This window comes from Bombina bombina, chromosome 4 (genome assembly GCF_027579735.1).
Source record: "Bombina bombina isolate aBomBom1 chromosome 4, aBomBom1.pri, whole genome shotgun sequence".
Taxonomy (NCBI): Eukaryota; Metazoa; Chordata; class Amphibia; order Anura; family Bombinatoridae; genus Bombina; species Bombina bombina.
The window spans coordinates 644,168,288-644,185,155 of record NC_069502.1 but is presented as its reverse complement, the minus strand read 5'-3'; the positions used below and the strand labels follow the sequence as shown (position 1 = coordinate 644,185,155).

General features: G+C 34.2%; 1 protein-coding gene across 2 annotated transcripts in view; it reads left to right on the top strand.

The window, feature by feature from the left end:
- The first annotated feature begins 2,771 nt into the window (after positions 1-2,771).
- TMEM200A (transmembrane protein 200A) overlaps positions 2,772-16,868 on the top strand; it is a 359,336-nt gene continuing 345,239 nt past the window's right edge. For both annotated transcript variants that reach the window (XR_008402042.1, XM_053710687.1), the window contains exons 1-2: positions 2,772-2,928; positions 3,226-3,567. The gene's annotated coding sequence lies outside the window, so the exon portion shown is untranslated. The remainder of the gene's footprint in view (positions 2,929-3,225; positions 3,568-16,868) is intronic.

Below are 16,868 nucleotides of genomic sequence, written 5' to 3'. Positions count from 1 at the left end.
AGGTAACCTGTGCCCACAGTCTGTGAGATGGTCTGACCCCCTATTACTGTATATATATATATATATATATATATATATATATATATAGTGACACTATTTAACCCCCCAGTACTGTATATAGTAAGTTAGTGACACAGTCTGTAATCTGCCGATGAGATGGCTGGCCTGACCCTACCTGCCCAGTACTTTATAAAGTGACCACAGTAGTCAGTGACATGGTCCACCCCCCCATACTGTATATAGTGGTACTGTATAGTGACACTGTTTACCCCCTGCCCCCCATGCTGTAGTAACAAGGTCTGTAATTTGCTGGTTCCACAAACATACACAAACACACATACACACACATACATGCATGAATACACACACAGTCACATACATACACACAAACACCAATGGGTAAAACAGAAATACTAACCCCTGTAGTCATGTCACACTCACATGATATCAGTGCAGGCAGTGGTAGGTTACTCTGCGCCCTCTGCACCCCCTGTAGTTTCGCCCCTGGATATAATACCCAAGAAATGTATTTTGTGATTCAGATAGAGCATAAAAATTCTAAAAACATTTCCAATTTACTTTAACATTTCCAATTTACTTTTACTATCATTTTATTTTGCTAAGAGATACTTAGGTATGTGCACTGCATGGCAGGAAATAGTGCGGTCATCAAGTACTCTTGTAAATGGATAACAATTTTGCAACACTGCTGCCATATAGTGCTCCAGACATGCACACACTCCTGAGCTTAAATAGATATGAAACCCAAAAATGTTATTTTGTGATTCAGACAGAGCAGACCATTTTAAAAATAGTTTCTAATTTTCTTCTATTATACATGGCAGGAAATAACATTCTTGCAAAACTGCTGCCCTATAGTGCTTAAGAAATGGGCCGGGTTCCTAAGCGTACGTCCCTGCTTTTCAACAAAAGATACCAAGAGAATAAAGAAAAATTGATATTATAACTAAATTAGAAAGTTGTTTAAACTTGCATTCTCTATCTGAATTCTGAAAGAAAACGTTTGGGTTTGATGTTACTTTAATAGCCTTAAAATACCCTTTCTGAAAAAAATGTAACATAAAATGTAGTTATTACATAAAGAAGCATAAAACACTAAATACATGTCATGCTCCCTCCTCTAATTATGAGTGCCACCATTTTGGGAGCACCCATGACTAAAATTGGGAAGAGAATAACCTCTATACTATTATGTGTTTAATGTCTCTTTAAGGATCATATAACATCTGTAATAACTCATATAGCACTGTACAACTCAAAATTAAAAATAATAAAAGATTAATTAAATCATTATTGTTAATACACAACAATGATATGTACAAAAACATTTACAAGCATATACATTTCTCTTTACAAAACAAATGTATATATGAAAACATCTATGTGGAAATAATGGTGATACTTTTTATTATTTAATAATTATACACTTAGCTACATTTTGCAGATCCAATGTTATTTTTAAAATTACTACCAATACTTAAAAATAAACTGAAAACTGTACAGCCTTTATTACATATTGTTTGAGAGGGGACAGAGTGCATTGAGATTATGAGCTAATTCTTGTTTTATCTACTACATATATATATATATATATATATATATATATATATATATATATATATATATATATTATATATATATATATATTATAGACACTTAAAAGAAGATTGATACTAAAACGCTGTATTTATGGAAGACAAATTAGATAAAGAGTGTGGAAACTGATGGTAGCATAGTTACTATGGAAACATATAGTTGATGTATTATATTAAAACACTGTATATTGTCAAATGATATCCCTGCATTTAGCCAATTAAAACAGTTCCTTTACTGTTCATAGTACTGATATAGCCCTAAGCAGTACTATCATTATTATTGTTTTTAGAGTTCCATAAAAATTGATAAAATAAAATATTAGAGAATGGTTAATGAACTGGTAGATAACAAACAGAAAGAGGTATTTCATAAGCAGAGTGAGAGAAAAATGAAAACTATATTTATAAAATACTATTTTAAAAAAAATTACATTCTTTTTTCTTTTTAAATATTCTATCAAACTACATTTAGTAGTTATTTATAGTAGTACCCAGCTACATTACACTCTGCAGAATGATACCATGGGAAACAGCAAGGCTGGATAGAGTTTGGAGTTTACACACATAGCTGGGCGCTGGTACTGCTGGGAGGGATATTTAGAATTATTATTAATAATAATATTATTATTATTAATAATAATAATAATAATAATAATAAACTGTAAATATAAATACAAAAATAATGCCAAGGCATATACAAATAAAGCCACCACATTTCAAAATTATTTACTTACCTAAATTAGGTTAACTGAAAAGGAGTTGGAACATTTTAAACCTAAGATCAACAGGCTAATATTGTATGTATTATGTTGATTTAAAAACTGTATTGCTTACAGAGCATTACATAAACTAAAGTTCTGAATGAACATGAATGATTTTTAGATTGACAGTGATTATGTAATTTGATCATATCATGGTACTAAGCAATTCCATTTCCAGCCGCATGTTAGTCCCCACAGCTGTTTTTTTATTTATTTTTTTTCCTATGCAGAAGCAGTGAATCTTATCATGGTAAGGGTGCTTTCTCCCCTCCTATACTGCTGCTCCTCCTATCAGTTCCTCTCCACCCTTACGCCCTCTTCCCAGAGATAGCTATGTTCAGTAGCAGGGATGAGCAGAAGGGAGAGCATAGTATGCGTGGAGGACAAAGAAGCAATGTCATATTATGGCACACTCTATCTGCCTGGGATCTAGACATACAATAACTTAATAAAAGACTGAACAGACCTGGGCGTTTTCTACAACTGCTGGCATCTCATTCTGCATGATGTACTCAGCCCCCTTAAAACTTAGATGAGAACTCATGCTGGTGGTAAGTTGCCTTTTTTTATGAACTATTTTAATCTGTTATATGTATAGTTTATTGAAGAAATACAAAATATAAGCGCAATGCAAGTGGTCATATATAAACTTTATGTAATAATGTGTTTCTTATAAATGCAGCCTAAAGTTATACCCAGCTAAAAGTGTTATAGTGTGGTGCTCATAATTGAAAGTTATCCTTTATTATTATGGGGAATGTGTGAATGTCTCAATTTTAATATCTATAGGAGTGTTTATCTCTTTGTGATATCTATATATAACTAATTTCCTGTCTTCTCTCCCTAAGGATTTGTTTTATATCTGTCTTGGAATTGATATGCTCAGGGGACTGGTTTCCTTTCTCAGTTCTTGGGGGCCATTAAGAGGTTTAACTCTTGCTGTGCAATGCAATGTGGAGGCTTTACTGCTGACTTCTGCCTGAAGTGGGATTGTAACATAGAGAATCAATGCTCTTATGCAAGATTTCAAGTCAGAAGCTTTCGCTGAAATAACAGTCTGGAAACAGCCTTGGCAACCACTTGCTGGATGCTATGTCAGAAGGAAACACGTGTGTGGTGGGATAGAAACTCCTCATTCATCAGGCTACTGACATCCAGCTGACTGGAGGGTGCTGTGTCACTCAATACAGGTGAGGAATTCTTTTTAGAGAAAAAATATAGCAAAGTGAGGGTATTTTCTCCTCCATTGCTACAGTATATTGTGCCACAAAGAAGTCATGTGATTCACAAGCTGTCTCTCCATCACCTATTATTTTACTTAATAAGCTTAAAGGGACTTTCTGGTCAAAATATAAATGCACATAGATGAATTACATATTTAAATGGAAACATATTTACAATATACATGTACTGGCAAAAACTGCTTCTAGTAAAAGGTATCACTGTTTTAATGTTAACATTTTGCATGTGAAGCATGGCTAGATAATCTCAGTGCACCAGCATTTTAAATACTGCAGCTGCTCAGAGCACCAGTGGGGCTTGTATTATGTCAGCAATTATCAAATTGAATCATTCCCAGATGGTACAAGCACCTTAGGTTCTCTGAGCAAGTACTGATTTTAAAATGCTGGTGCACGGTGCATACTTAATTATGATTTTGAAACAGCTTTAGCTTTCATTAGAAGCATTTTTGCTAATATATGTATATTGCTAAAATGCTTCTATTCAAAACTGAAATGTATTCATGTGGATTCCAATTTTTGCTGGAATGCCCCTTTAAGTCAAGATACTATAATAATTGTGTGTTTGGGAAGTGCTTAAAGGGACACTGAACCCAACATTTTTCTTTCGTGATTCAGACAGAGCATGCAATTTTACGCAACTTTCTAATTTACTCCTATTATCAAATGTTCTTCATTCTCTTGGTATCTTAATTTGAAATGCAAGAATGTAAGTTTAGATGCCGGCCCATTTTTGGTGAACAACCTGGGTTGTTCTTGCTTATTGGTGGACAAATCCATCCACCAATAAAAAAGTGCTGTCCAGAGTTCTGAAACAAAAAAAGCTTAGATGCCTTCTTTTTCAAATAAAGATAGCAATAGAACAAAGAAAAATTAATAATAGGCGTAAATTACAAAGTTGCTTAAAAGTGCATGCTCTATCTGAATCACAAAAGAAAAAATTTGGCTTCAGTATCCCTTTAATTGGCATAATTTTAGCTAAATTATATTTCCCTTAACATAATTTTTTTTTTTTTACATGAGGTCAAGTTAGTTCAATTTATTTTCATCCAAGGCAACTTGTGGACAGTTGTTAGCAAATGTGACATGCAGGTGCTTGGGGCCGGTCGCTATGGTCCAACTTATTTGACAGAGATACAGAATAACCAAAAGCAGCATGTTTTGTTACATTATGTATAATATATGTATATGTAGACACTTTTTCCAAGTTCCTAAAAGCATTATTTGGTTAAAAGGGGAAAATACCAAAGGATAGTAATACATGGCTGAATGTTGGAACATATCTGATCAGCCCAGCGGCTTCTAACCCATTTGAATATCTCTCAGGTATTATGACATGAATTAATAATGTGCTATTTATAGAGCTCTGGCAATGTGTGTAGTATTCTAATAATTAAATTGCACTTTATGGTTTCTGGCCACGGATGCCCTCAATTCATTACAGGAGAAGGCAGAGGCAACCTTGATGGTTAGCGATATATAATACATTTAGACAGAAAGACTGTTTATTTTCTAAATAAGATGTATAAGAGACATAATCCAATAAAAATACTTGTTGAGAACAAACTTTTTTATACCACATTCCATTTATATTCTAATGATTATATTTATAAACACGTTTAATACTTTCAGTAATAGCTAACATCAGATAATATCTTGATTATGTTTCATGTAATTATGCATGAATAAACCTTAAAATCCTTATAACATAATAGTGAGTTAAAACTACATTTATAATTTATACACTGAATGTGTGTTTATGTGTATTGTATTGTATGTGTAGTAATTTTATTTTTTATTTTATTGACTTAAAGGGACATTCTAGACAAAATTGGAATCAACATAGGTGAGCCTCATTTTCGAATAAAAGCATTTTTGAAATGCAAAAATGCACAAAAAAATGCTTCTAGCAAAAGCTATAGCTATTTTAAGAGCATACTTAGGTATGCTCGGTGAGTCAGCATTTTAAACACAGCAGTTGCTCAGAGAAACCAAGGTGTTTGTAGCATATGGTAATGACTCAATTTGCTTCATTACTAACATGATATAAATATGTTTCTATCCAAAGACGCAATTAATCTGTGTGCATTTTAATTTATGCCAGAATGTCCATTTAAAGGGACCTTCTGATGCAGGAAATAAAATGTTATAATTTTAAAGAACATGTTATGTTTTCTATAGTATCCTTTGCTAACTGCTGAGGGGTTAAATATATAGATTAAACCCCACTTGGTAGCCACAATACTTTTTAGCTTCTAAGAAATACAGAACTGATTAGCCAATTAGTAGCAGCATATGCATGTAGCTGACTGGTGGTGCCCAATTAGTGGCTGCAATTTGTTGTATCCTGAGCAGGACTTCCGCTTTGTGTTTAACCCTTTTCAAATTGGTAACAATATAGTTGTCAAGAAACATTAGTACAAACATTACAAAATTTCAGGCATTTTATTTTTGCATAAGAATATCACATTAAAGGGTAAGAAATGTACATATCTGGCTAATTAACAATTTTAATTAGTGACATTAAAATAGCCTCAAGGGAAATTTTATTGAGCTGCATTAGCAGCTTTTGAGCCTTTGCAGTGCAGACTTGCAGGAATGAGAATGCAGCCACAAGTAAAATAAGTAGAAAATGCTTATGTAGCCTCTGCCATCTCAGAGTTGTTGAGATATATCACTTGTTTGGCGTGGCTGGCATGCCCTGCTCTTGTGCAATTGGTTGCGCTAGTGCAGGGGGCAGCATTGCACAAGAGACCTATTGTGCACTGTTTAATTGCTACACAATGCTGCATCATAACTGGAAATTGCAGGTGGACAGGTTCCCCACTTTACATTGTGTCCACCTGCAATCTTAAAGGGACACTAAACCCATTTGTTTTCTTCTTTTGTGATTCAGATAGAGCATGCAATTTTAAGCAACTTTCTAATTTACTCCTATTATCAATTTTTCTTTGTTCTCTTGCTATCTTTATTTAAAAAGCAGGAATGTGATGCATAGGAGCTGGCCATTTTTGGTTGAGAACCTGGGTTATGCTTGATTATTGGTAGGTAAATGTAAGCCTGGAAAATGAGCAAGCGCTATCCATGGTGCTGAACCTAAAATGGGCTGGCTGCTAAGACTTACATTCCTGCTTTTAAAATAAAGATAGCAAGAGAACGAAGAAAAAGTCATAATAGGAGTAAATTAGAAAGTTGATTAAAATGTCATGCTCTATCTGAATCATGAAAGAAAAAAATTGGGTTCAGTGTCCCTTTAATACATCTTTCTCTCCGTATGCTTATTACTCTTGTGTCAGACCCAGAACAAAATCCATTGTGTTTGTAGAAGAGAGTTGATTAAGCTGAAACATATGGAGTTCAAGAAATTTTTGATATCATATACAACATATTTGCTCTCTGGATCAAAAATATAAAATGTAATTTTAGCTTAATGGAAATGATAATGCCACAGATGCTCAAATGGGCCACATGCATCCAACAGGCCTCTGCTTGCTCACCACTGGCCTATACAGTTTTTCAGTCTTATACACAGAGACATTGATGGATTCATTGAGGAAATTGATATAACTAGAACAAATGCATTACTCTTAAAGGGGCAAAATTATTTAATCATTCATATGTTGAATTTTTCATTTTGTTTGAATTTTTTTTTAAAGAAAATCTGTTTAACCTTATATGGAAACTAATAAATTAGTAACAGTTGTGTAATAATTCCTGCTAACCCTATTGGTTAAGATGTACTTCCTCCTAATGCTAATTGGCTGATAGGTACAATGGGCAGATGTGCCTATTCACCTCTGCAGGTTAGTAGGCACCAGGAGACATAAATGTAGCTATTTCATATTATAGATTATTTTTAAATGTTGGTACAATGTATTTTATATACATCACTTCCATAAGCCTTTTATGCTGTTTGGTATACAGTTCAGGCCTCTGCCACTCTCAAAAAAAAAAAAAAAAAAACATTTATATTCGACTTTAGATAATCTGTGAAAGTGTTATATGAATAGATATATCAAATTGCTTTCCTGCTTCTTTTTATGGTTACTTAAAGGGACAGTGTACTCAGGCAAATATCAGACCTAATTCAGGAACAATCTTCACAAAGAGCTGGACTCTCTCTCTCTTTCCCTCCCCCACTGGGAGGTTGATATTTTCTGATCTCTTTTGTTTTCATAGCTTTTCTGTAGCCATTACTGCAATACTGAAATGTTTAGTATGGGTGGAGATTTAACCCCCCCCATCTATTTCAAATACAAAACAAAGGTAAATCAAATATTTTTAAGCAAGGAAATAACTCCAGCAAGTAAAATGGATAATTGGGAATGCATTAAAGGGGAGACAATGTTCCTTTGCTTCCACAAACTTTATTTTTCTATACATTATGTGATCTACAAAAATAACTTGTTTTTTTCTTTACTACATATCTTTAACTGATTAAAGCCCTTAGTACGTTCCCCACCGTCCTAACAGCGCTGGGCTTTAACACCCTTAGGATGGCATGGAAAATCCTATGTTTATGTGCGTTTTTGTGTAGGTTTATGTGCTTGAATATGTCCGCATATGTGTGTGTGTGTGTGTGTGTGTGCATGCAGATATGTTTATGTGCGTTTTTGCGTAGGTTTATGTGTGTGAATATGTCAGCATATGTGTGTGTGCATGCAGATATGTTTATGTGCGTTTTTGTGTAGGTTTATGTGTGTGAATATGTCAGCATATGTGTGTGTGTGTATGTATGTATGTGTGTGTATATGTGTGTGTGTGTATGTGAGTGCGTGTATTAGTGTGTATATGTATTAGTGTGTGTGTATGAAAGTTTGAGTATGTGTTTTAACTTTTACCTTTATAAAACTTAGAAATAAAGAAAAGTATTTCTAGAAGCAGTATTAGCATATTTTAAAGGTGTTTCACAATGTGATGCCTTCCCTGTGTCCCACTCTCCCCAGAGGAACTGAGAGAATGTATTAGCATTCCCAACTTAATCCTTCAGAGGATTCCTGTGACATAACCCTCACAGACAGTGCTTCATGCCCACGTAATGAAAGGAATCACTGTCAAAGACAGCAAAAAAGTAATATAATTAATACTTTTTGTTGAAAAAGTGAAAAAAAAAATAATAATAATTAATACTTTTAACAAATGAGTTTTGTTTACTAATACAATAATGATGTGAGTTTATTTAAAGAGCTTCTGACATTTTGGGGTTAATCTGCATCTATTTATAAACACTGACACTTGTGTGACTCCTAAGAAGAGCCTGGCTTGTCCCTTAATTTACTTACTGGCTTCTAAACATGACATTCACTTGTCAATCCCTGTTTTATTTATACTTAGAGTTAAATATTTGGCTACATTATCTGTTTTTAAATTTAGATGCTGCTTACTATAAGCCTTTGCTTCAACTGTTATTAAGAGTAGTAACACAATGGTACAGCTTAATTCTTTTCAGCTCCTTTTATACCATCATTTTGTTTTGTGTTGCACATAGCATCCTGGTACTAAAATGACAGTTGTAATACACACTTGATTGTTTGGTAGAAGTGGCTATTTTTAAAGTAACTATTTTTTTTAAAAGCTTACTGTTTCATTATACATCTTTCTCCACACTTCAGCAGCAGTCAATATATTTGATAGTACTGTACACTAAAGCCTTAATATTGTGGTGCATGGAGGATTAGAGTGCAGAGAAAACTGTAACTAAATTGCAAACAGATTAGGCCTGCTGAGCGATATGCAGCTAACAATACAAGTTTGGAAGTAAATTGCTACCCATTGATCAATTTTAGAGAAGGACGTCATCATACCATCTCTTATATTATAGTTTATTTTATTCTGGAACAGAGAATTTTTTTTTTAATTTTAATGTGAATTAATGATAGAAGCCTAGATAAGTCTGCTTGCTTTTATGTTTTCTATAAGATATTTATTTCTCTCTTTAGTTCTCTTAATATACCACACATTCTATCTAAGTGTGGTGACCCTATAGGTTGTAAATATAGTACATTAGAAAACAAGTTTTTTCAAGACATCTCATTTTTAAATTTTTCTATTTTGGAAGTCTTTTTTGTAAGATAGCTCATTATTTATTTTTTTGGAAGTCATAGCTAAATAACTTCATATGTAGCTTTCATTGGATTCTATTTTAAATATATTTTGATATTTGGTTAATTTTTATTGCAACATAATTGTTGTTTTAGTTGTCCACTCCACAGTGCCTTTTGATTAACTCTCATGGCTTCTCAAAATTGATGTAAATTGATAGATACCAAGAGCCAGTACGCCATGACTCTTAATTTGTTAGATTATTCTACTTATATCTAACATATGGCATTGTTTCCATTACTGTCATTACCTCCAATTTACAGTTTACAACAGCAATGGAAACTATGTATTTCTCTCTCTATCTCTCTCTATCTTTAAAGTGAAAGTCCATTTTGATGAATTAGTGCCCAGTTTTTAATAATCCTATTAAAACAAGGGCACTTTAATTCATCAAAATTTACATTTCACTGTTTTCTGCAAAAACTTACCTTTTAATCCTGAATGCCACTCCAGTGATTCCTCCGACCGTCGCAAGCCTCTACAGACGTCAGAAATGACGAATCAGGTTTACTCCAATCACAGCTTCCCCCCTGGGGGAATCTTGGCCAGATGCAACGCTGTGATTGGAGAAAGCCGGATTCGTAATTTTGGACCCTCGAAGATGGCTTGCGACGGGCGGAGGAAGTGCTGGAGCGGCTGCCAGGATTAAAAGGTAAGTTTTTGAAGAAAACAGTGAAATGTCAATTTTGATGAATTAAAGTGCCCTTGTTTTTAATAGGTTTATTAAAAACCGGACACCGATTCATCAAAATGGATCTTCACTTTAAGTGTGTGGAAAAAAAAAAAAGCTGATAAGTATTTTAATAAAATTTCCAAAAATCTGCAAAATTACTTACATTTTAGTGTTGCCAAGTATAGCCTGCTTCACCCCCTTATCAGTGTCCTAATCCAAACCTTGGGATATATATATATATATATATATATATATAAAATAAAATAAAATGTGCTTGTGTGGATAATTACTTATACAAGTAAGGGGGGAGTTGAGGAAGGACAGCAGGTACTGCTATTGTTTGTTGCCAAGAGGATTGCTCTTTTCCATAGGAATAATGTCACATGTTTTGTGAAAGCTTTAGCATTATACTGTGCACTGCTTTAGTCAGGTGTCATGTGACTTCCTCCTACAGTGCAAGTGCATTCTGCAGAAGCTATGGCCTGGATAGCACCTTCTATATAAGGAAATGCCCTGGTGGGAGCTTGCTGCAAACAAAACTACGCCTGAATTAAAAGGGTTAATGGGGTTAAAACATAAAAGATTTTGCAGGTAAGCTTTGGCTGCATTATATATTTAGAAACGTACGTTAGTTCATACTGTTTTATGTCCCTTTAAGCAATTCCCAGTTATCACCTGAACATAGACCATTTCCCTTTAAATCACTGTTTTTTTTTTAGATAATAAACCTTGATTTTACATTTAATATGTATAAATATGAGTAAAATACTTTTTTATTTAAATATATTTTACATGGGCTTTCTTAAGCATATTTTCGCACTTTTACACTTCAGGTCTCCAAAAGCGCAACATTTTTTACTTAACTCACCACTTGTAATATAAGCGATAATAGCGAACCCTTCCTTATCCAATCAAAGTAAAAAATATCAGATGCATTATGATTCTCTAGTAAACCTTTATTACTATTCACATGTCATGCCAGGTTTTGTGCTATTCTTTCTGCACGGTCACACTAAGGATAACGTATTCTTGACTATTTGGTTATGCTCTGCTCTAGCCCATAAATTTGTTGGCTGCTCCATTTCTGTCTGGCTTTTAAATATATCATAAATTTATGAAATCTTGTTTTATAAACATTTTTCAAATGAGCCATGTGCTCAGGACATAAACATTATAGAATAGTTTAGTAAGATAAGTACAAAAAACCTTGCTATATTCACAAACATAAAACCATATACATTTGGCCCTCTTAAAGAAAGCCAGCTATTGAGTGTACATCATGTGTTGCAGAAAAGGAGTGGTAAAGGAAGATAGATAGATAGATATATAGATAGATAGATAGATAGATAGATAGATAGATAGATAGATTGAGAGATAGAGTGAGGAAGAGAGAGAGAGAAAGAGAGAGAGAGAGAGAGAGAGAGAGAGAGAATGACCAATCTCTAAAATATTTGTTCTGTCTTCTAGATTAAATATACACTTGGAGGAAAATGAGCTCTATTACATATTGTAAACTATCTTCAGCAATATGACACACATTCCTTTGGAAAACCACTAGCAATATTACAGATAAGTATAGACACTGTCTCGCAGTGAGAATATAAGGAAACCAATCACATATTGATATTGAGATTGTCAGCTAATGTTTTACAGTTATACGTACATTGAAAAAAAATTGTAGTAAACTTCTAGGAGCTGTGGATTTGTCAAGTCTTGAGTTAAGATATATGGGCCTATTTATGAAAGGCCTGTCAGATATGATCCGACATTGCAGATCATGTCCGACAGACCTCGCTGAATGAATGCGGAGAGCAATACGCTCTCCGCATTCGCCATTGAACCAGCAGCTCTTGTGAACTGCTGGTGCAACACCACCCCTGCAGATTCGCAGCCAATTCGATCGGGTTGAATTGCGGCAATGTCTGTCGGCCTCCTCAGTGCAGGCGGACAGATTATGGAGCTACTTCATAACTGGTATTTCTGGCGAGCCTGAAGGCTCGCCAGAAACACAGGGCTTCAGGTTCCACACGGAGCGTGATAGATAGGCCCCATATTCTGAAGGTGCATAGTATATTGCAAAAAAAAATATGGGTTATATTGATAACAAAATAAATGTATGTATCAGTTTAAGCTTTTTTGTAGAAAAGCACAATTGTGTAAACAGCTTGAGCACAAGGGTGATAAAATATTTAGCATTAACAAATCATTCAAGGTGAATGTAAACAGAGAGGTTTCCAATGTCTCATTAACTCTATTATTAAGACTTGATGGCTGCAAATGTATTAAATGCTGTTCCACTTACACAAGATAAATATTGCTGAATCTAGCTGCTTTCTCAGGTTTCTGTTTCTATCATTTTATGTATTGCATACGGTTGTATAGTTTCAAACAGCATATCAAAGTTCATACATATTGTATCTGAATTCTTCTTCAGCATATCCTTCTGAGATATTAATTCTAAAGCACAAATTACATGCCCTATTTCTTAGAGGATGTATTTTTTGCTTTAATGATTCTATAATTCGTATTTAAAGGGTTATGAAACCTAGATTATTTCTCCAAAGAGTCAGATAAAACATACAGTTTTAAACAACTTTCCAATTTACTTCTGTTACCAGATTTACTTCATTTACTTGGCATCCTTTGTTGGGGGAGCAGCAGTGCACCACTGTGAGCTACTTGATTACACCTGGTGAGCGAATGATAAGAGGCATATATGTGTAGCCAACAATCAGCAACTAGCTCACAGTAATGCATTGCTGCTCTGTTCCTGAGCCTAACTATAGGCAAAAAAAGAATATGGAGAGAATGTAGCAAATTAAAAAATAGGAGTAATTTAAAAAGTTGTTTAAAATTGCATGCTCTATCTGAATCACAAAAGTATAATGTTAACTTGACTGTCCCTTTAACTACTGGAAAAGGGTTAAACACAAAGGTAATTTCTTGCCACAAGAATTGCAGCTTCCAAGTTGGAAACCAAAATGAATTAAACGGACATGAAACCCTAAATTTTTAATTTAGATAGATCATACAATTTTAAATAACTTTCCAATTTACTTCTATTATCTCCTGTGCTTCATTCTCTTGGTATCATTTGTTGAAGGAGCAGCAATTTACTACTGGGACCTAGCTGAAAGCCAAAGAGAAGAAGCATTATATGTGCAGTCACTAATCATCAGCTTCTAAGCCTACCTAGGTATGCTTTTCAACAAAGGATACAAAGAGAATAAAACAAATTACATAATAGAAATAAATTGGAAAGTTGTTTAAAATGGTATACTCTATCTGAATCATGAATGAAAAAAATCTTGGTTTTATATCCCTTTAATAACTATATGTAACTGATTATGGTTGGCTGCCCCGGTGCAGCAATGCTCATGGGCCCTGAGCAGGTTTTTCATATATGTTTAACCTCGTTGTGGGGGTTGAATACATATACTAGAGGATCCAGTAATGCAAACATGATATGCTGTAACAATTTTTTTGGGAATATCCCTTTTACCAGAATTGGACACGTACTGGCAGTGGGGGAAAAAATAGTAAAAACTTTCAACCTGCTTTTACCATAGTTTAAAATCCCACCAATAAAATAATAGGAGCTGAAGCAAAATGAGATAAATTGTATTTGTTATAAGAATCAATAGTGCTCAAACGTATGGCCAGATTACAAGTGGAGGGCAAAATTGCACTTTCGCAAACGTGATATTTGCGCTCCACTAATTATACCGGTGCACGCAAATGTTCGCTAGTATTTGAAGTGGAGCGCAATGCGAACGCAACCTCACTTATGTATTGCAGAGAAGTTTTGCTCTCACATGAGCATGCTTCCATAGGCTCCAATGGGTCAGTGCCTTGTTCTCATTCCAATAGTCACGGCAGAGAACTTAGCGCAGCAAAGGGGGTAAGTTGCACAGCGATGGGCAGCAAAGTTATATATATATGTATATGAATATATAGATACTGTACATATTTATGTGTATATGTGTATATACACATATTAACACATAAATATACATGTATATAAGTATATACATATATATATATATATATATATATATATATATATATGTAGAGTCAACACACAGTCCCCGTAGACAGCAATGTAACTTTTCAGTGCCGTTTTTTTTTTAACACACCACATCCGCTCACTTTAACCCCTTAAAACTGCTTCATGCAGTTATTTAAAAAATGAAGATGCTACCATTTTTTTATTTTCATAATTTCTTGGGGTACATTTTCTAAATCAACGAGAGCACAAATTGCTACCACGAGCTTGTGCTCCACTTATAATCTAGCCCTTAGTTGGTCTTTTTTTGGCATTTTGTAAAAAAAAGCAAATAAAATGTTTATTCTTAGGATAGGTGAAGCAGAAGGAAATACAGATGGCCAGTGCAGATGCCGTGAATATACTTACAGTATATTACATCCTTTGAAGCATGCAAATCTGTAGAAAATTAATATCACATATTTACAGTGTGCTGTGAAAGTGAGTTTATGTAATTTCATTTTACCAAAATATAATTATATTTGTTTGGTAAATATCTCTGCATCAAGCGCTTTTTATTTTACCCATACATTTTTTTTTCAGTCTGTTTTTTATTATTACTCAGAAGCAGTCTAGCAAATGATAAGAGAGAGAGAGCTAATTAAATATAAGTGCAAGTGTAAAGTGGTATGGCCTATCTAGATACCAAAATTGATACCAAACCTCTTTGCAGCCAAACAACTGACAAGCCAAATGCACATTCTTTTTAGTTTGTAGAAAAGGAATTTTTTATAAGTAGACGTATAGGGCTAGATTACAAGTGGAGTGCAATTACAGGCGCACGTTAAATAACCAGCCATGACAAGTTGCTGGTTAATGCTACCAGGAGCTTGCAGTAGCACTTTGAGATTGAATTCATTAGCCAGAGATCAGATCTCTGGTTAGTGAAAAAATGTCCACCAAATTGTCTCCAAAATAAAGTGTGTCATTTTTTAAAACAATAACTACACAAAGCAGTTATAATGGGTTAAAGTGAGGGGATGTGGGGTGTTAGAAAATAAAAAATAGCACTGAAAAGTGCCTTTGCATTGCAGTCTATGGGGATATATACAATAAATGTATGTGTTAATATGTGCATATACACAAATTAACACATACATATATATATATATATATATATATATATGTATATATTAATATATATATATATTAAATATGCTGTCCCTCGCTGCTTGACTCACCCCCTTCGCTGCGCTAGGCTTTGTGCTGCGTTTATCGGCATCAGAGAGAAGATTCCATCAGATCCTATGAAAGCGCGCTCTCATGAGTGCAAAGCTTCCATGCAATGCGAACGCGAGGTCATGTTTGCATTGCATTTTACTTGTAATACCACTGCACATTAGCTTTCACCGGTAATACTGAATTGATTGCGATATTTGCGCTCTTATAGTAATCTGTCCCATTATATCTACTGTGGGTGTGTTTTATATTCCATTTCTGTAATTAGCCCATATTCACTAAGCTTACATGTTAATCAAGTGCAACAAGGCTTGACAATTGGCAATATAAAATGCAAATACAGGCAGTACATTAAATATCACACTATCCCAAAGGGAATAAATAATAGCAAAAATAATCATAATAAAATCAGTGCTAAAGTGCTGTAGATGTCATCATGGCTGCATTAAAGGGATATAAAACCCAACATTTTTCTTTTATGATTCAGATAGACAATACCATTTTAAACAACTTTCTAATTTACTTCTATAATCTAATTTGCTTAATTTTCTTGGTACCCTTTGTTGAAGAAGCAGAAATGCACTATTGGGAGCTAGTAAACACACTGGCTAAGCCAATAACATGAAACATATATAGGCAGCCACCAATCAGCAGCATCTGAACCTACCTTGGTATACTTTTCAACATAGAATAAAAAAGAACAAAAAAAAATAGATAATAGAAGTATATTTGAAAATATATTTTAAATCACATGCATCATGAAAGAAAAAAATTGGGTTTAATTTCCCTTTAAGGTTGATGGGGGTGGATTGCCAGGGCAGGTTGGTGGTCAGTATGAGCCTTGTAATGATGCACTCACTGAGTGTGTGGCACATTTTGTCTAGTAAAATCAGTGGTTGGCAGCAGATAGTATTGAAAGGTTGCATGCACTTGCTTGCTTGAAATTGTCAATAAAGGTAAAGAGAGAGGGCTCAGAGGCATACAAGGTAGGTGAGTTAGTAATGAGAGAGATGTGAGAACCAGCGGACTCTGCAGTCAACCAATGACAAAGTGACACAACACCATAAAATGATACACTGTTTAACTCCCTTATTTTCAATTGAGTTCCAAGGCTCAGTGTTTGATTCTATTTAAACTCCATAATTTGTATCAGAAAAAAATAGTGTTTAATTGATATCAAGTAAAGCACTTCTGAAGTTTCATCTTTTTTTGAGCATTGTGTTCTGTAGCAGAGATGCAGTGACTGTCCCA